At 33.0% G+C, this 20,530-nt stretch overlaps 1 long non-coding RNA gene across 1 annotated transcript; it reads right to left on the reverse strand.

The window, feature by feature from the left end:
* Positions 1-9,141: 9,141 nt before the first annotated feature.
* On the reverse strand, positions 9,142-19,947 carry LOC114013106 (uncharacterized). Its single transcript, XR_003555964.2, has 4 exons — positions 19,843-19,947; positions 18,602-18,791; positions 14,311-14,466; positions 9,142-10,047 (listed from the first exon to the last, which is right to left on the reverse strand). It is a non-coding gene; the product is annotated as an uncharacterized LOC114013106 (long non-coding RNA).
* Positions 19,948-20,530: the final 583 nt, after the last annotated feature.

Genomic DNA, 20,530 nt, shown 5'->3' on the forward strand with positions numbered 1-20,530 from the left:
ACACATCTTGTCCTACTATCTCCTGTATTGGTTTTATGAGATTTCAAATATTATTGATAAAGATAACAAAATACGATAATTTGACTCTGTATTAGGCTCCATATGACATTCTGAATAGGAGGCTAAAACAAGACAAAATCAACATGCTGCGCATTTTCAAAAGCTATTTTTATTGAGGCAACCTATGAAGGTTTGTCATTAATTCTGTAACACTCACTATTTAAAGTCAAGATTGTATTAAAAAAATGTATGCTTTAATACATTCCATTTTAATCCCATTTACTTAGACAGGAGTTACTACTTCACTCACTGAAGTCCTGTGGGCTGCATTTTGCCACAATATGAGAGTCGATTATAGTGTTCTTCTGGCTTTATAACATATGAATCCATTAATATCTGCAGAATTAAGCAGTTTTATGTCTGGTAGTTAAAAACTTGCATGACTGCATTAAAGGAGGCTAAAAAGTTACCATATTTCAATGTAAAATTCTTTCTAATGAACTCTTTACATAAGTAAAGATAATAAATAAAATCTTCAGAAAGATGAACCCTGGACTGTGACTTCCCAAGTTACTTAGCTTGGGAACTAATTCAGAACCAGTTGCTCCCAGTAGCAATTTGCCTCTATCAAATCAATATTCATTAAAAAAAATTATGTTATGATACATCGATAATCATAGCTTTACCATGAGTAAATATTACAATTGCTTGATTGAATTTTCAAGGCATATATATCTTTACATTAAATCTTTCTATGCTCTCCAATCACCTTATTAAAAAATATTTATTCAAGCAAATGACTAGCATTTTACTATATTTAAAATTCATTTTTATACCTTAATGACATATGTTTAAAATACTGGAAATGCAAAAAAATTATCATAAAACTAAGTTAAAACTGTAATCCGAATTGTGTGTAGTATTTCTTCAACTATGATTTCCAGAGAACTTGTACGTAATGAAACTTTTACAAACGAAAACATTTTGGTTTTTTCAAACAGTAACTTTTTTTCTTCCCCCTCCCCCCGAATGTTTAAATGTTTTCCATGGAAACATTTTGCTATCATAGAGACCACAGGTGGCAACAAATTTCAGTTGAATAAATTTTATTATATTCTTTCTGTTGAAAGCTTATAGTGCTCTAGAATTAATATACTACTTTAGTGAAACAATACAGTAAATAATCCATCTCCATTGGCCCCTTTCAGTAACAGCAGAGTAGAAAAAGTGTATTAATTATTCTACTAATTGTTTTGGTTTTCCCACTTTGCTCATCTATGCACATTCTCCCATCCTTATTTTTCTATTAAAAACAACCAAAAAACCAAACAAATCCCACAAAAAAAACCCAAAACAACCAAACAAACAAATCACCACAACAAAAAAAAACAGACAGGAACAAACAAACCCATACTCCAAAAGAACAAATCAGCTTAAACATAAACAATAAAAGTCAGACACATTATTTTAACTTTTTTCTCTCTGCCATAAATCATTCCCTTGTAAGTCCTTATCTTTATATATGAGATACTATTCAAAACAATGACTCGTATTTACATCTGTGAAATAATTAGTACATTTATTAGAGCCAAAATAGAGAAATTAACAAAATAATTCTGTATCATTTAATGAATTGCGGGGAAAAGGTAACTGATCAGATTATTCTCTTCTAAATTTAGACATCTGCACTTAGATAATAATGTGTGACTTCATAACTACACTTCCATTGCACTGAGTGGAGGCCTGATCATATGGTTGTCTGGAGAGATTTTTGGCTCATCTGAAAACAGACTTTAGTATTTGATTGGCTGAGTGTTTATTCAGCCCTTGATGCCACTCACTGAATCGATTATTTCTCCAATGACCATACTAAGAACTTAGACACCTCCCTCATATATTCCCACCCACACTGTAGACACACAAAGTTAGACAGGATGAATCCCACCCACAAGAGTTTAAAAAGAAAGAACATTGTTTTATATTAACTAAATATTTTCAGCAATACTTCTCATGTTTGTGTTGAAAGTGAATTTTACAGCTAATGTTATTTAAATCATATTTCCTTATCCAGTGGAAAAATCATCCAAGAACATTTACTTATATTACTTCAAAAACTAAGCTTCAATTTCATATACTGTACCAAGGCTATTACCTGAGTACTGTGTATTTTATCAGTTTTTCCACTGTGCCACAGTGCCGCTGGAGAATTTTGAGCTGAGACTGCTCTTCTAAAAGCTACTGCTGTACATGGCAGTGTTTTTTCTGTGTCTGGCTGATCCCTTCTTACAGTTTTGCCATGTGATTTGCATGCTTTTTAAGCTTAAAAGCAGTTTAGATTATATGGTACAATGTAGATGGAAAAGCTTTCATTCCTGCCAAATCTTTATTTCTTCTCCTAGAAGTATCCAATTTAAACAAACATTTTATTATATTCTTCAACTGATCTCAATCCTTTTCATCTCTGCTTATTAATTACAGAGATGAAAATTATGAGCAAACTACTTTTTTTTTTTACACAGCTGTGTCAAGTTAAAAGTAAAAATAAACAACAAATAAACAAACAAAAAGTAATTCGTCTCTATAAATGCATATGCAAGAAAGGGGGAGGCAGAAACAACTAGTTTTCCTGCAGTTTACATGACCTTTTCAATAGAAAATGAATTTAACTCAAATCTCCAGAGCAGGCAAGAAAATTATGGTGGAGTAAGATGGAATGCAAATTTTGTAAATTGGGTGCATTGTTTTCCCTTCAGTAAACAGGAGTTAAGCTATTCCTTTTTTCACTGAAAGAAAACCAAAACAAGTAGTTGCATTTTTTTCTCATAGACTCTCAGTTCATACACAGAGTTGCTGTGGAGTAGCTGGCTCCATGAATTCACATGATCATTTACTTTCTGTTATAACTTGGTCTTCTATATGTCCTTTTACTCAAATCATATTAATTTTCTTTATCTTTGCTGATAACTAAGACAAGATACCTCACTTACTTTTGTTTCAAAATCCTTATCTATTTAAAATCCAATTTATCCTGAAAAAAATCCATATATAAATACACACAAATATATATGAAATCTTAGTATTTTTAAAAAATTTAAATTAAATTACAGAACTTTTGCAAAATAAGAAATCTCTGAATGTAAAGTGCTAGATAAGAGTTAGATGTTGTTATTAGCACAACTATTATTCATGCATTGTTCAAAATCTGTAGACTTTTTTCAGCCAGGAATAACATTAGGTATTAAATAATGCAGCTATTTGCCTCAGTCCAAACTGAAGGTAATTGTGAAGTTCTATAGAAGGGTCACAGAATGTCATGAAGCATTAGAATTGTCTTTTAATGAACAAAAGGTAAGTGCAAATGGTATTTTTCAACAACACTATTGCAAATTTCCCACAGTGTAATGTTTCCTAAAACAAAATATTACTTCATGTATTTTTCTTCTTAAGTTTTTGTACTAATATTTTATGCCTTTATGCATTACTAAAACTTATAAATTATTAACACTACATATTGGGCAGACAGATATTTATAGGAGTGAGGGCTTTAAAGATTAATTTGTCACTTTCTTGAAGAGTTTCTGAAAGTAGCAGGACTGAGTAGAATAACAATTACAAACTTTGAAAAATTCACATTTTTAGAGATTTCAACGCACTAAGTGATACAAATTCAAAATGGGATGAAGCAAATCCCTTTCCCAGCAGTAGAAAGAAAAAGATTTTTCCAACTTTTTATATACTTTATGTGTTATGTAATCTGGAAAGTCTATTTAAGAATTAGGAGTGTTAATGAGCACCATCAGCTGATCTGGATTATAAATAATTATTGTTTTTCCCAGAAAAATCATGGCTAAACAAAACAATTTCATTTTTTAAGGTTTCCATGGAACAGTGCTGCTTTCACAGTAACTTTAGTTCATAGATTTGGAAAATTATTTTTATCTTTATCCCCAAATTCTGTTGACTCTGCATAGAGCAAGATAAGACATGAAGTCATCCACTTTGGCACCAACAAAAGCTACTTCTTCTTCTCCACCTACAGTCTTGTAGCCCATGTAAGCAAGTTAAGCAGGTCCAGATGACCATAAAATTCAGCTTGGATGGCCTGGTGTAGGAAACCATATTCAATTTTGCCCAGTGGACATTAAGGATCTGAAAAGGAAGAAACTCAAAGACAAGTAATTCAGATCAAACTTACAGTTCCTATAATTTTAGGGAGTTACTTCAGAAATAAGTCCCAACTGAACAAATCCCTGGGTCCCAACTTATCTAGATGACACTGATTACCTTCTGTAACAAAATAATGTTGTGTCAGTTAAATCTACAGGCAAACAACATGTCATAACTTTTCAAAATCTGGGCTGTTCTCTCTAAATCTGTAACTTAACACCGATGAACTGTATTTTTCCTGATAAACTGTGTGCCCATCTCAGATTTCTGATCACTTTTTTTCTGGCAAAGATTACTTCAAAATAATCTCCAGAAATGCTTTTCCCACAAGTCTGAAGGCTTACCACTTCCTTAAAGTAGAAGTCAGCATCAATTTCTTACTGTGCCCAAGCAAAAAGGGACAGCAGAATTAGATGAAATATCTCAATACTTCTGAAAGGGATATGTCCTTCCCACTTCTTGGACTATTTTAATGATAAAGATGTATCCTATTCAGAGAGCAGACACTGTGTTGCTCTTCTTACAGAGACTAAAGTAAGAAACAAACAAATATTAGGTCTATGAGTGAATATTTTCAATTATCTGTAAAAAATGGTTAATATATGTTATGATAAACTTACTGAATTGTTATTTGCCTTCCTATATATTGTTTTAGTCCCATACTTGAAAAAGCAACTGCAAAAGAAAACTGCAGAAGGTTATTTATTCGGAAATACTTAATAGATGTTAAGCAAATATATCAGCAGAAACAGTTCCTTACTGTGTAACTAAGGTGAGTTCCCTGACATGCTTCTAATCTTGTAGGTATCCGTGTTGGAAACTAAGGATCAACCTTATGTGTCTTTATACAAACCCACCTCACTTTTCAGAGTAACAAGATCCTTATCAGAGTCCCATGGACTGAAAAATATGCAGGTGCATGGAAATAAGAGAATAATTGTGGGATATATTTGGGAAAAAAATTCTTAAAGGAGTTATTCTCAAGAAAACAAGTATTTTGTATTCTTCATTACTCACTTGTGATTACCTGGTGATTACCCTTCCAAATACTCTTTCCAGAAATGCATGAAATTTTTGTCAAGTTAGGCATTTATTTTTAAAATTGTCATAATGGAGGATTGATAGTCATATCTGAACACATTACCAATGTCTTTTCCTAAACATACCTAAAAAAGGAACTTTTTAAAAGCATGCTTCAGGGGCTGGCTGAATCTTGTTAGAATATTTCCTAGCTTGCAAGGAAATACATAGCTTGTTCAACTTGTAATAGCCATATAGTGTAAAAAAAATACACTTAAATACCCTGAGAAGAAATAGTTTGTCTCCAAATACCACAGAGCCAACAGCTACAAAACAAAATATAGTTTTGTTAAAAGTTAGCTTAGGTTTCAGAAAGGCTATTATCTAATGAATACTGTAGGCTGCCTTTCTCTTTCTGGATTTAGCTTTACTAATTAATCTACTATCATGACCACACATCTTGTAGAACGTAAGCAATCACAGTATCACTGAGTATAGGAAAGTGCTAAGCCACTTCTGTTAAACATTTGATGTTGCCTACCTGCATGTATTTCTCCTTATGAAACAAGGAGAAAGCTGATTTAGCTACTATGACAAATATTGCTTACATTGGTCAGTGGTACAATTGTCACACAAACAGGTAATGCCAGAAATTTATAGAGTGAGTTGCAAATAGCTCATCAAACTTATGTTTCAGAAATGCCAAAAAATACTAGATGCAAATCTCAGTGTGGAAACAGCTGTCAAATGGTTATAACGCACAGACCAATTTTTAGAAGCACTGAAAGAAAAGGATGAGGAAAAAACAACTAACATCTGGCAGATCAGCGAGATGCCTCTGATTAAAATAACAGTCACACTTGATAGCTTTTTCAGGAAAAAAATATTAGAGAGATGGGAAAGGTAAGCAACCTACAGGAAAAATGCTTCCAGTGAAGTAGGAGAATTGTTCTGGTTTCAGCTGGGATAGAGTTAATATTCTTAGTAGCTGGTGCAGTGCTGTGTTTTGGATTTGGTGTGAGAGCAATGCTGATAATATACTGATAGGTTTGATTGTTGCTGGGTGATGTTTATACTCAGGACTTTTCAGTTTCTCAGGCCCTGCCAGCGAGAGGGCTGGAGGGGCATGGGACATTGGAAGGGGACACAGCCAGAACAGGTGACCCGAACTAGCCAAGGGGATATCCCATACCTTATGTCATGCTGAGTATATATAAGCCAAGGGGAAGAAGAAGGAAGTGGGGGACATTCAGCATTATGGTGTTTGTCTTCCCAAGTAACCATTACGTGCGATGGAGAGCGGCTTCCCTGGGGATGGCTGAGCACCTGCCTGCCCATGGGAAGTGGTGAATTAATTTCTTGCTTTGCTTTGCTTGCATGCACAGCTTTTTTTTTACCTATTGAATTGTTCTTATCTCAACCCCTGAGTTTTACATTCCTTTCCGATTCCCCTCCCCATCCCTCTGGGTGAGGGGGGAGTGGGTGAGCAGCTGCGTGGTGCTTGGTTGCCAGACGGGGTAAAACCACTACAAAAATACATGAGGAAGTGACTGTGAGCTGTTGTGGTCAGCATCCGCTATCAGTTCTTGGGAAGTAAATGTAAATTCTTTATTATTCCTCAACAAGTCACTGTTACCAAAAAACTTCTGGTAATTATACTTAAAACTGCCAGCAGGCAAAGTGGAAGAACTATGAAGTACTGTTTTCCGCTAAGAATGAAAAAAACAGAAAATTTACTGTTATGTGGATTTATTGATCCATGGGGAGCTGACATTTCTGGAAGCCAAGTGTTAATAGTCAGTTAGAGAGACAGTTACAGATGAAAGGGGTTCTCATCCAAAATGGTAAATGATGAATGAACATCATGGTCAACCATAGTCAGAAGCAAAGAAAAAAAACTACTGAAATTCTAAAAACACCAAAAGGCATTTTTCCTTTTAGAGATTTATCTGACAGATTGTTTAGCTAAATAAACCTTTGGTTAGATTTAAAATAGCAAATCTTACAACTCTGCATAAGAAAATTGTTGGCCAGAAGATCCACTGATCAAATTTTGCTTCATAGCTGCAAAGAAAAAACCCAAAGCCATGCAAACAAGTTATACTCATACTTGGTAGGAACTGAAGCGACTACTAACAGTAGTCAACAATAGTGTTTACCACAGAACATTCAAGTTTGGTGAGAAATCTATAATGACAAGGATCAACTTAATATTGTAATATGCTATGATAAAAGTTTCTACTTCAAAATATTCTAGTGGGTTTTTTGAGGCAAAAAGGCTTTTAGAGGCCTTAAGAAGGATCCTGATGTAATCCTAGCAGTTACTAGACTTAGGAAAATAACATATTTTGCCACTGTGAGCTCTGATAACTGAAATATCCAACTTAAAGGAAACCCCAAATGAACGTAAATAAATCAAAATCAAAACTTAAATCACACAGAACCACAGCCTCCTCTTAAGCCTCCTCTTGGTTTTAGAAGGTGGTGCTGCCTGTTACAGCTTTTATTGATGATAACAACATATGGCAATTTAAAGTCCATTCCTTAGAAATCTCTGAGTACAAATTTTAAAGAATTCAGGAAAAAGAACAAGATGCTTCCCTTGCTTTAAAAAAGTCTTTTGAATATTTGCATGATATTTCTGATGCTTATCCTTAAAGAACTAATATAAAATACAGCTCTGAAAATTATAGGCAAGGGAGTATTAAGACTATGTCTAGGTTAGGTTTCTTTCATTAGTGTTTGTTATTTTCAAAGTTCCATTTGATGTCTATGAGCCAAAAAGCTCTTGCATACTCTCATCAGTTTCAGCAAGATGATGTCAACAAGAAATTCATTTGTTCTATCTTCATCTATTGGCATGATGCTATTATGGTGGTATATCGTTCTGCTGCCTATATAAAGTTTTCTATTTTTAGGCGAGGTTTTCAGTTGCCTAGAGCTTTGCCCAACTTCATCTGTTTGGACTGAAATTTTTCTTGTTGACTTTTTGCTCAAGGCCAAATTATGTTGGAAAGTGCAAACAAAAAGAGTATGGTTATTTCTAAGAATGATATTAACAAATATATGTGTGTGTATGGAGAGAGAGAGATAATTTATCTTAAAATTTTTGTATCTATTCTGTTGAAAAGTTCTAATGTCTTGGAGAAGGGCAGTGCCTTGTTATGGCTTTTGCTGCCTTGGAAATACAAAATTAAGGTAATTTTTCAGACAGACCTATGTAGTTTCAGCACATTTTAGCTTGGTTGGCACAAGGTGGCCAAAAATGACAAAAATTACTTTCCTGCTAGATAAAGTGTCTGCCTGCCAAATCTCTGTCTGACCTCATCAAGTCAGACAACACAACACATCAAGCAGGGAATCCCTTCGCAGCTGTTTCTTTTGAAAAGCATCCATATGAAAGTGGTGAATCTAATTTTACTTTTTAGGCTGGGTACCTCCTGAAATCTATTTGATTTGGGAGCCAGTTCTGATGCTGATTTTACTTCTAAAAAAATAATCACTGTGGCAAGGACAAATATTCAGCATTCACCATACATCAGAATTAAGTATGCCAGGTATCTTAATTTCTGCCTAACCTATGCGTATTTACACATTTGTAACTTTATCACTTGATATTATCCCTTCCTTTAAACATCCAGCTTATAACAATGACTTTTTATCACTTAGGGCTTGGATAGTTCAGCATTTTGATTCCTTACTATTTATCTTTCAGTGTTCAAAGTACAATACTCAAGTGCTTACCTGAATAAAAAAATATCTTGGCTCATAAACTTCTCTGCATGATTTTCTAAAGCCTTCATATTCATTCACATTTTTATTCTTTTATTTTTGTTTAATTCCTTGGTCATGCACACTGTACAAACTAGTTAAGTCCAAAACAAGATTCTGGAACAAACTTCTAGTCCATTCAGTGGCAAATTCTGAATCTGCAACCCTACAGACAATGTCAATATGCACCAGCTTACAGGATTTGAACTAAGAAACAGGGCTCATGTACTTACACAACTAAAAGGAAAGTATAAATATAACCATGGATTTTCAGCACAGTGGTGTCTGAGTGTTTCATAAATATCAGCATCTCATAATGTGAGAATATAGCTTTATTATCATTTTACAGGTAGGCAGTTGAAGCAAACAGATTTTGGGACATGGAGTAGAAGAAGATAAGGATGCTCACATATAGTACAAATAAAATGTGAAATTACTTTCTATTAGTATGCTTATTTGTGATATGGGAGAACACAGATTAATTTCTCTTTTATTTTGAAGCAGTTTGAATGAGCCTCATTCCATATTATTCTGAGAGGGATGGCACTCTGTCTTTATTGCAGTCTTTCCCTTTTTGTAGGCAATTTTAGCAGTTGTTCCATCAAAGACAGACAGGAAAACTTGTATGTGCTCAGGCACTACTGTCTTCCCCTGCAATGTAGATGACCTTGGCTCAAATCCCCAGTCAGACAAAGGACAGGACTGAACCTTGTCTTCTGATACCTTTTGTTAATACTTCTTTGTAAAGACCTTTAACCATTCAGAGCAAATCATTATTGGCTACAGTTGTACTTGGGAAAGTTCAGCCTGCTACAGATAAGATTGTGGAATCTCAGATTAGATATTTAGAAAAGTTTATATGAAGAATCTTGCTTGACTTCTGTGGGAGAGGCCACAAAAATATCTAGTTCTGCAGCTCAGCATTCAACTGCTTCATCACATGACACTTTATTATTTTTTTTCCTAGGGTTTTCTTCTTCATCAACTGTACAACTTCCTTCTCCAACAACACAGGAGGAAAGTCTTGCAGACAACATACCTCGATGTATGTCTTTGATCAATTCCTTCATCATTCCCTTTCCTGCAACACTAAGCAAGGACCAAAGTAAATGATAGAATTTTAGTTTACAAATAAGATATTTTCATAAGCTGTAACAAAAACTTCTGATCTGAAGTTGCAAAAGTCTTTTTTTTTTTTTTTTTTTGTAAATCTAGTAATTGTGGAGGTTGAAGAGAAAAAGCTTAACTTTGGACTTTGAAAGAATACTTTATATTTACCTACAAAACTGTTTAGCTCTAAAAACTTTTTCCAAGTTAAAAAACAAAGCAACACAAAACTTGGGTACTTGTCAGTTTGTATTAATCACACGCACAAAACCACAGGTTTAAAAACTTTTCAGTATTCTTAAGGTAATCATAATGTATTTTTCTTTTCTTAGTATGCTGCATCTTTTAAATATATGCTTCATTTCTTCATCATTTGGCTCTGTCCCATGTTGGAATTGCTCCCTGCTGTTAATTAGAGGTGACTATGATTTGATTAATCTCAAACATGTGTTATATATGCACAATATGGAAAACTGTATTCTATATTTTTCTGCTTAAGGTATGCTTGAATGTAATGGAAGTAAGCCAAACATTTTTTAATGACTCAGGACCTAATCTTATCACAATGAACAATATGGATATGATCAAAATAAGACATTCTAATCCATCTGAAGTGTTAAAAGTTCACAGAAATATGCACTAATCATGTACAGTATTTCTCAATATAATACAAACAAGATTTCAAATGCATCAATGCATACCATCTGAACATCATCGCTATGTGTAAATCTTAAATTCTCCACCTCTCTCTTCATTTCAACAAAGTTTTATCTCACACTGACAATTTGCTTTTCCTGGTCTCACATTGTTGGCATGGTTCCATGTATACTTTTTTGAAGACACTACTCATTTTTCAGACTTAAGGAGCTAGCAGTCAGCAATGGCTATAACATTTCTGTATTATTTTATATAGTTCTTGGTCTTGAAAGGTCTTTAATAAGTAGAGTACAACTGTAAATTAATTTATTAGCACAGGATTATTTGTAAGCTTAAATTCAATTTTGAAGTTAGTAATCATGCAGTTATACAAGAAAGGTTTGCTATAAAAGAATAATTGTTTTCTGTGTTTATAAGCATCTTTAAAGATCACTCAAAAAAGTTTTGAATACTTTATGTCACAGTAATGCTTATGCATTTTTGTGCAAATTAAAGTATTGTGACTATTAACAAAAGTTCTCTAAGGGATTTCCTCAGGCTATTCAAAAGAAATTATTTTAAATAAGTTAAATGTAACAATTTTAATTTTAAAAAATTACAATTATTTAATTTGCTTGCTCTAATTTTTTTGAAGTAGAACTTTTTGGTTGTTGTTGTTGTTGTTATAATTATTAATATACAGCCTCCAGTGGTAAAGTGAACTATAATTCTAATTAATTTTTCCTACAGCTGTATACAAATCAATAACTATAAGCATCCCAAAGGAAAAGCATGCTGTATGGCCCTCCAAGTTCCTAATGAATGCAAATACTCTGACCTTTCTCTGACAACTATGAATATTGTTTCACAATTTTGCCATTGAAATTGCTGTAATCAGCTATTCATACAGCAAATCCAAAGCCAATATTAGTTGTAAATAACTGTTCATTACAAGACAGTGTATTGTACAGTTACCATATTGAACAAACTTTATGATTTTGGGAATCAGTTCCTCTAACATATTTTGTCGAATAAGGTCTTCAAAGAAAACATGAATGTGGTCTTTACTTATATGTTAAGAGAAGTATTTTGTGTATCCTTGAAACTCCAGTTTAAATTATTACTTTTCTATTATTTGAAATACAAATACCTTCAAACCTTGAATTACTACTTTCTAGCTATAACATCTTTTTTATAAGTAGGGCAGTGAACTTGAAATGGAAGGAAGATTACAGTAAAAAATAATAAAAGCAGGATTTTGAATTTAAAAGGGGCAATATGTCCATGAAAATGAAGTATTTCTCATGCAATAATATAATAACACTGTGAATGAATGCAACAGAATGAAACAATGAGCTACTGTAGTACTACTACATCTAGTATTTCTTTCTCATAAATACTTTTCAAGGAGTGCTGGAAAAATTAACGTATAAATGGAAGCTATAGCACATATTTAACATCTATTTTAAAATTAAAAGCCTATAAAGGTTTAGGAGGAATTGAAATTAGGAGCACTTGCAATAGATCATTCTAATTTCTTCAAAACAGTAAAAATGCCTATGAAAACACTATTAAGAACAGATTTAAAGAACTAGTACTTATATTAAATATGTTAATTATAGATGCATGTTGACCTCAAAAAAACCCAACAGGATACAAAGAAAGGAAACTGTAAAATAGTCTAGTTTATCATTTATATTCAGAAAAAAAAAATGAATACATATGCTAGAAAGTACCACCCTTAACTGGGTATTATATTAATTAATATGTTTAAAAGTCTCCTTATTTTTAAGACAGAAGTTATTAAATTCTTAGAAGTAATTTCACTAAAATTATTAGTTCTCTTTGTCCTATTTTCATGTTTTGCAATAGCTTTCTGATTTAATAAGCTTTCAATACTCAGAAATCATAATAGAATAGCAACTAATGTCATGTTCAAATAATACGTGTGATATTTTAAAATAACAGTCCTTCCTTGATGACATTTCCTCAAGATCTTTACTCTCTTACTTGTAATTCTTTCATGTTCAGAATGAATCCCTGCTACATCTCACTCAATATTGATCTTCAAGGCATTTCTCCCAATCCTTTTCCCAGTGTGGTCACTGAACAGTATAAAAGTTCAATAGGAAGATCAGCTGCTCATCCACTTTTTGCTAAAGCAATTTGTATTATGGATTTATTTTAGCAGTCTACAGTGGCAGTTGCTGTTTTTACTATTTAAATGCTTTGATTATCTGACCTTGCTTACTTTATCTTTTTAAGTGCTGTGCATAGGCTTTAAAGTTGATCAATAAATGGGGATTCCTCCACCACATTATGTTGAAATCAATCCTGATTCAGACTATTTGTATTTCACTCTTATGAGTCCATCTGTCTTTCTTAATTTTATGTTCTCTTTTCTTAAATAATTTTATCTGCCACTGCAAATGCTTACTGTCAGGTAGATTTCCATTGCAATCAATTCAGCTTTTCCCAGTAGTAACTATAGTGTCTGGAAAGACACAAATATATAGGATCATACCCTATACCTGGACAGTCTTCTCCTATATTATTGTTGTTGTTATAAAATTTATTTATTTAAGTCATAGGTACTGTGAAAGTCAATAAACACAAATGTCAACTTTGGATATTCATTTCTTCAGTAACATTTAGAAAACAGAGTTTGTGGACTTCTAATCTCTAGCTTTATAGTTTTATGTTTATAGTTTTATGTCCTCTAAAATTAAACTAAACAGCACAAGCTTATTAATTTTTTTCAGATTTTCAATTTCTGTGAAAGAAGCAGATAAAGTAATAGAGCCAACCAGCCTCCAGCTGTGTCATGGTAAACCTTAAAATTTTCTGATCACCCTCAAGCACTATAACTAGTCTTGAATTTCTGCAGTGTCAAAATTGTATTCTTTGAGAAACTTTGTTATATATGGTGATTAATCTATTTAATATAAGTAAACACTTAAAATATTTAAAGTATTTCAAGTTTTTTAACTTTTTACAAATTTTAATCTTTACCTTGCTTAATTCATAATGAAAAGGTTATCACGGGTGTAAGAAGCTTTAGCATGGATATGTCAAAATAGAAAAGGAAGAAGAAACTAAATATAAAATCTAACAATGCATTAAATGTGCTATTCACGGAGTCCTGAACATTTAGGGGATTATCTACCTAGAACATATAAAACTTCCTGAATTACTACTTTGATCTCCGTTAAATATCTCCACAAATATTCAGAAAAAGGAATACCTCTTCCCCTTTTTTTATCTAAATCACACACAGACATTAATTTATATTTCCATTAATTAATCTAAATATTCATCCACTTATTTCCTGTAATGCTTACATCATAATTCATTCCTTAAGTTCTATAATTAAGCATCACAAATTTAAAATAAAACAATGAGAGATACTTAATATTAAAAAAGTTTCCATCTTCAATCTTGCAAGTTTGTGAACAGCTTTTCACATGTTTATAAGGTAATTGGTTTCACAAAACTGCTGACATTCACACATTTGAAAGACTGAAGCCTAGAAAGCCATTAAGATCTGATACTACTTTACTCAGCTTGCTAGATAATACATTATTTTTCCATGTATAAAAAGAAACTTACCTGTTTCTTCAAATCTTCTAGTTCTTTACCTGGTTGAGACTATTTCTCCTTTTCCCGGGGCTATTGCAGGTCAAGGGGTCACTGAGGCCTTGAGGAGCTGCTGTTCTTCCTCTTTTTTTGATGCTGTTATTCTTACCTTAAAGGTCTCCACACTTCCTGATTTTTTAAGAGAAAATAGGAATTATTCAAGTATTAAGTTTGTCAATGGTAAACAAAGTGAAGGTTTTGTAATGGCTGGGAGCAATTCTGCCTTAGTTGTAGCCCCATAGGATACACACCGTGATGTCTCTGATGAGAGGGGAAGGGCAAAAGGGGACAGGATCACAACTACCTTAAACATTCATATAATTAGAAGATGTTAATTTTAGCATAACTTAGAAAAAATAATGGGATGACAGAGGTTTAAAACATATTAGCATCAGTGGTGATGGTGGTGGTGAATATTTGGCCTATTTTGTGAAAGACATTATTAAACTTATATTAAAAACACTGTCCAAGTGAAAGTAAGCACATAAAGTAACTAATAGTAAACAGTCACTAAATAAAGAAAAACAGATCAGGGTTTTCATTGGTAATTGTGTATGTGCATGAAAGAGAAATTGCTTAGATATCTAGTGTAGAAAATAATCCATACTCAAAAAAAGCAGCAAATATGCAACAGTTCCTTGCACAGTGGCACAGTGCCATTTTTGTTCTTTTCTGGACATGAATAATTTCAGAAATGCAAAATTATGGTTTCTAAGATTTTGCTATTTAAGACTTCAGTACGTATACATATATTTTTAAATGAATTATTAGTAATTATACTGAAATCCCGCCCTCTCAGTAATTTTTAAAAGAGCTTTAGTTAATGCAGGATGTCCCTCCTGAAAACAGATCAGGTTTTACTGATAATTCATTTCAGGTTTCCAGGGGAGCATTCTGTCTTCTCCTTTTAAAATTCCACTAACTAATAAAAGCACCTATTTCATTAGAGGGTTGTCCTGGTTTTCCTTTAAGCACTTCTGGAATGTGTGTGTGGATGGAAGTGGGTTGCTTTTGCCACAAACCTAGCCACTTAGAAAATAAAAATGAAAATACAAAGAAGGATAAGATTTTCTTGAAGGTGTCACACAATAGCTTCTAGTATGCGATGAGGGGAGGGTTCAACTTACACAATACTTACTAACATCACTTGTGAAGATTTTCCATTATATTGTGACAGCAGACAGGAAATTTAGAATAATTCACTGTGCCAAATATTATACATTTCTGCAGAGCACAGCTTAAAAAAGACAAGTCCATACGGTTTCTCTCAGGTGGGTAAATGTTAAGAGAGAAGAATCCAAGTTTCATGATGCAGCAGCACAAAGCTGGGAAGTGAAAATTATGTTGCAGCAGAGTCCTGAAAATATGACTGTAAAAGTTAATCAATAAAATGTCTATTCCTGTCTATTCACTAGAGGCCCCAGCTGCATAGCTTCACACAATCGATACTACAAATTATTACGATTTCCAGGTTCCCACCGGACATTCCGAACAAATCTTTCAAGTGTAACAGGCTTATATTGGGGGGGGCAGGGGGTGGGGTGGGGGTGCAGCAATGTTACCTAAGGTTTATTTCATCCAGGATAAGTATGCAATAATATAAGCTGTGACTTCTAAAAACATCCAGTTGTTTCCCTCTGAAATACATATATTTGAGGCATCCTGTGAAATTAGCAAAAACATTTTTATTCTATTTTAAAACTAAAATTTTTTATTCTGGCAAACCAATGAATATAATGGACTTTTTATTGTTTTTAAATCCTGGTCAACCATTTCCTTTTTTCACCACTTCCAGGAAAATAACTTTTAACATACAACTTCACAACAAGGAAATGAAAGCATACAGAAATAGACTTTCCCCCTCAAAAGCCTTGCAAGAGCTATAGCAGAATATCAGCTCTATGTGTAGTTTTTACTGACCATTTTATGCTGAGCTGCATTTTTCTTTCTATGGTCCTATGCTCTTGCCTTGATACCAGCTGCATTTGCCAGATTAACTAAGTAGGGAGGTAGGTAAAGTCCAGGACTGTATGACTTTGAGTAAGTCAGCACCAAAGGGATGCTACTTTACAACATGTGCAGAACCCCTCATAGTGACTGAACATAACCCTTATGACATTCTCTGCCCCAGAAGACCCAGGGGACAGAGATCCATTGTTCTTTCTGTCTCCCAAGGAGCAGAACAGAGCAGATGATACCAACTGTCACTGCATGACTGTTTTCAGGTACACAGTAAGATGTTGTTTTAAAAAGGAATTTAAATATTTTAAATCTCCAACTTTTTTGTTCAGTTTTTAGCTTTATTATTTCAACTTTGCTAAAATTATTTCTTTATATCTGCACTTTTAATTTGCCAGATTCAACAAATACCTTGTGGACTGTCATCCTGCATTAATGAGTCAGAGTACTTTTTAAAAGCAATGGTATCACATATTTCAGTTTAAAACATAACCTCAGTCAATAAAAAATAATTTTTATAATCTATAGAGCCAAGCAAAGTTTCCCATAACTCAAAGCTTATTATGCTTACGTACTAAAGTAACGAACTTCCAAAGTCACTGAACAAACATGGAAAATAGAACAGGAAAAGGTAGGTTTGTTAATAATTTTTGCATGTTAACAGATTCATGCAGATTTTATTTGTTCATACAAAGTATAACATAAAACTATAAAAAAAATCCTCTGAAAAATCTTCTAATGATTATCATTTGGCCCTCTATTTCAACATTAGCAAAACTCACTTCACTGAACTGTTGCAAAATTCTCTCAAAAGCTGTATTTCATCACACAATCGATCAGTTACAGCTGGGAGTTTCAATCCCCCTCCCCCCCACTATCTCACACTTAGTTACCACAATCAGTAGTCCTAAAAGTTTGTAACCGTTTTATTTTTAAAGAAGTATCTACAAAAATTGGCATAACATAGTATTTTGGTAACCAAGAGATCACTTGAAATGGTTAAGAAAACCCACTGTGGCAAAAAGACTCAAGATAGGTTAGGAAAGTAAATCAGTGACACTGTTCTCCCTAGAGAGGTACTAGTAATATCTTTAGAGATACAACTACAGGTTGAAAACCACCAAGCTGTTTTATTTAAAGAAATGAAGAAACATTACTGAAGACAATGCTTTTTCCATGAAGCTTTTCCCAGCCCTCAGCAGAAAAATTAACTAAAAACATTTGAACTACAGAAAGGATGAAGTTCTAGTCTAGAAGTCATTTACACTAAGCATACACTATCATATTTTGATTTTAGATACACAGTGTTTATTGCATCTGAACTTAGCAAACCTTCTCTCTGAGGAGATTTTTGAGATGGATTTTGATGCTTGCCATCAATCTGATAAAACATCTAGCTTTAAATGTTCAGCCCACCACCAGATGAATGAACTTACTTTTGCTACCAAGCTATTTTGTACAAAGTATTCATCATGCTTTGTGTTATTACAAAACAGCTTGAGATTCTGTCTGTATACTTAGTGATTGCTTAACATAACATGACTTTAGTAAGAGGAGAGTAACTGCATGCAAAAAGAATCAACTGAAAGGAGTAATTTTTACCATATTCTAAATCTGGAAAAATTGCAATAATGAATCAGGTTCAATATAAAAATATAGTTAACATTAAGCTAATTTATAAAAGTGAATTGTTGAAAATTGGTACTTTCTAATTAAATCCCGAGAGTTAGCATTCAGTCTAATAGACACTAAATTTGGCTGATAAAAGCAGAAGCATTTTTTTCAGTGCAAACTTTTATAGTATACAGTATGCGGGTTTTTTTCCGTTTATGTTAGCAAGCTCATATTTGCCTTGCTGTTGTGACTAAAAGTTCAAACACTGAATTTCCTTTAATTTGATAGTGTCTTGCTTAGAGGCAGCTTCTTTAAAAAAAAAGAAAGACAATAAGACCCATATGTAACCTTTGGTCTCTAAATAGAGGAAGATGAGAATACCATTAATAGATAGGTAATAAATAATTACACATACTATTCTACTTCAACACTACCAAATCTCTCTAATTTGAAAAGTAAAACAGACCACTAATAATGGTATTTTTTCAACAGTCAATTTTTAAACGTAGAATATATTTCAAAGTATACATTAATCAATCATTTAGATTAAATAGTTGATTCAATACAGTTATATAACACATTTACACTACATCTTACCTGAGTGAAATGATTAATACAATACATATTAAAAGGATTTACTGTTGAATTTAATGCCTTCTGTTTCTTGAATACTGAAAAAGCAGTAACTCACTTGTAATCAGTAATTTCTTCTTCAGAAGTTATAATATGTTCTCTCAGGGTCTTCAGCTCTGTCTGTGATTTTCTACTGTTCTGTTCTTGGCGCACTGTTTCTGCTATTTGCTCACTTAGCTGCTCTTGAGTTGCTTTCAAGCTGGATTCCATTAGAAGAAGTTTTTCATCTTGACTGGCAAGTTCTTGGGCTGAAAGATAAAAAAAAAAAAAAAAAAAAAAAAGAAAAGAAAAGAAAAGAAAAAAAAAAAAGCAAGCATTACATTTATACCAAAGCCGAGTGATATTTTTGTTTGAAATGTAATGTAGTGCAACCCTCTGTAAGAGCTGGGCAAATATTGTTTTCAGGAGAGGAGCATCATTCAGTTCCCAAATCTTGAAAGAAAAATATACCATAAATATATTAATGGCTGGATTAAGTCTCTTTCATTGTATTCCAATAAACATAAATAAAGACACTTGGATACAATATTCTGCAAACATTTAAACTGCTACCAAATCTTACTGTATATACACACATTCAGTATTTAGTTCATTCTAAAGCAAACACTTATTGCCTTCATATGTTACAATGTAAGTCAATCTGGAATTCAAAAGCACAGTTTTGGAATGATAGCAGCTTTTCTACCATTTCAGAATTGTAACGTATACAGTTTAAGCTCAAAGTCTTCAATTTCGTTACAATTTTTCATGAATTACAGAGCACATAGTAAAAACCCGTTCTTTTCCAAGGTCATCCAATAGATGGCAATCTTTCCTTAGACCAAAAGAAACCATAGCCCTACAATGCTAGCTCTCAGAAAAATAAGTGATTTAAGACAAAGACATTTTTCCTTTGTTCTTTGTTGACCATTTTCCTAAAAGATATATGTACGTAGGTTTTAATTTAAATATTTGACCCGTAGTATGTGCATGCATAAGTTTGTGCGGGTGTGTGGATGTATGTGTACCTGCACAGACACAAATCCACACACATGTATTTGTTTTTATACTCTTTCATAAATATATGGCTTCAGGCATATAGGCACATTTATTTACCAGGTTTAAGATATCATGGAATAAAACTAATCATTAAAACAAGTGCTTCAGAACAAGCATTTTATAGGATGCATTCCCTTTGTTATGTAGTATTCAAATTATTTTGAAATTTGACACCAGAAAATTTAAGAAATGAAAAAGCTTTTAGCGATAGCAGTTCAGTAAGTAACAGATTTCACATGATCATAAATAAAAAAAAACCACCTTTTTTTTAAAATGTGCAGTAGTATAATATTAAAGAGTGATAATACACCAGGCTTCAATGAAGTCGGAAAACAGTATTTTCCAGGCTTAGATGGATAGAATCCTTTAAAGAAAAACATTTGTGCTCTGTTAACATGATTCTGTATTTATTGTCTTTAACGTCTGACAACATTCACCATCTGCACAGGATCTAAATTCAGCTATCATATCTACATTTGTGAATTCAGAATATCCAGCAGATCGATTTCTTTATATTAAAAAAATGCTTTGTCCTGTTCTCATTGACAGTAGCGGAATCCCACTCCTCACAAAACATGACAACAGTGACCAGTTCTATAAGTAAAAGTACTCTATAAACTGTTTAAATTTGTGTCCCAGGAAGCTACAGAACATTAACAGCTAAATGTTTAGCAGACAGTACATATCACCCACATCTCATCTTTACTTAGTATCAAGAATACCTGGATCTTTGTGAACTAATGACTTAAATGGTTATTAATGTCAACACATTAAAAAAAAAATAGTCTATTGAACAACTTATAACAGGTTGCCTTTCATATCTAAAAAATGAGAAATTTAGGTATAGACAACCCTAAGCTGCCAACACGCAGTAAGAAATGTAATATATAACAAAATTCTATTTGCAGTGCATATTGGACCCATTCCTGTAATACATTTGTGCATAACT

This window comes from Falco peregrinus, chromosome 3 (genome assembly GCF_023634155.1).
Source record: "Falco peregrinus isolate bFalPer1 chromosome 3, bFalPer1.pri, whole genome shotgun sequence".
Lineage (NCBI taxonomy): Eukaryota > Metazoa > Chordata > Aves > Falconiformes > Falconidae > Falco > Falco peregrinus.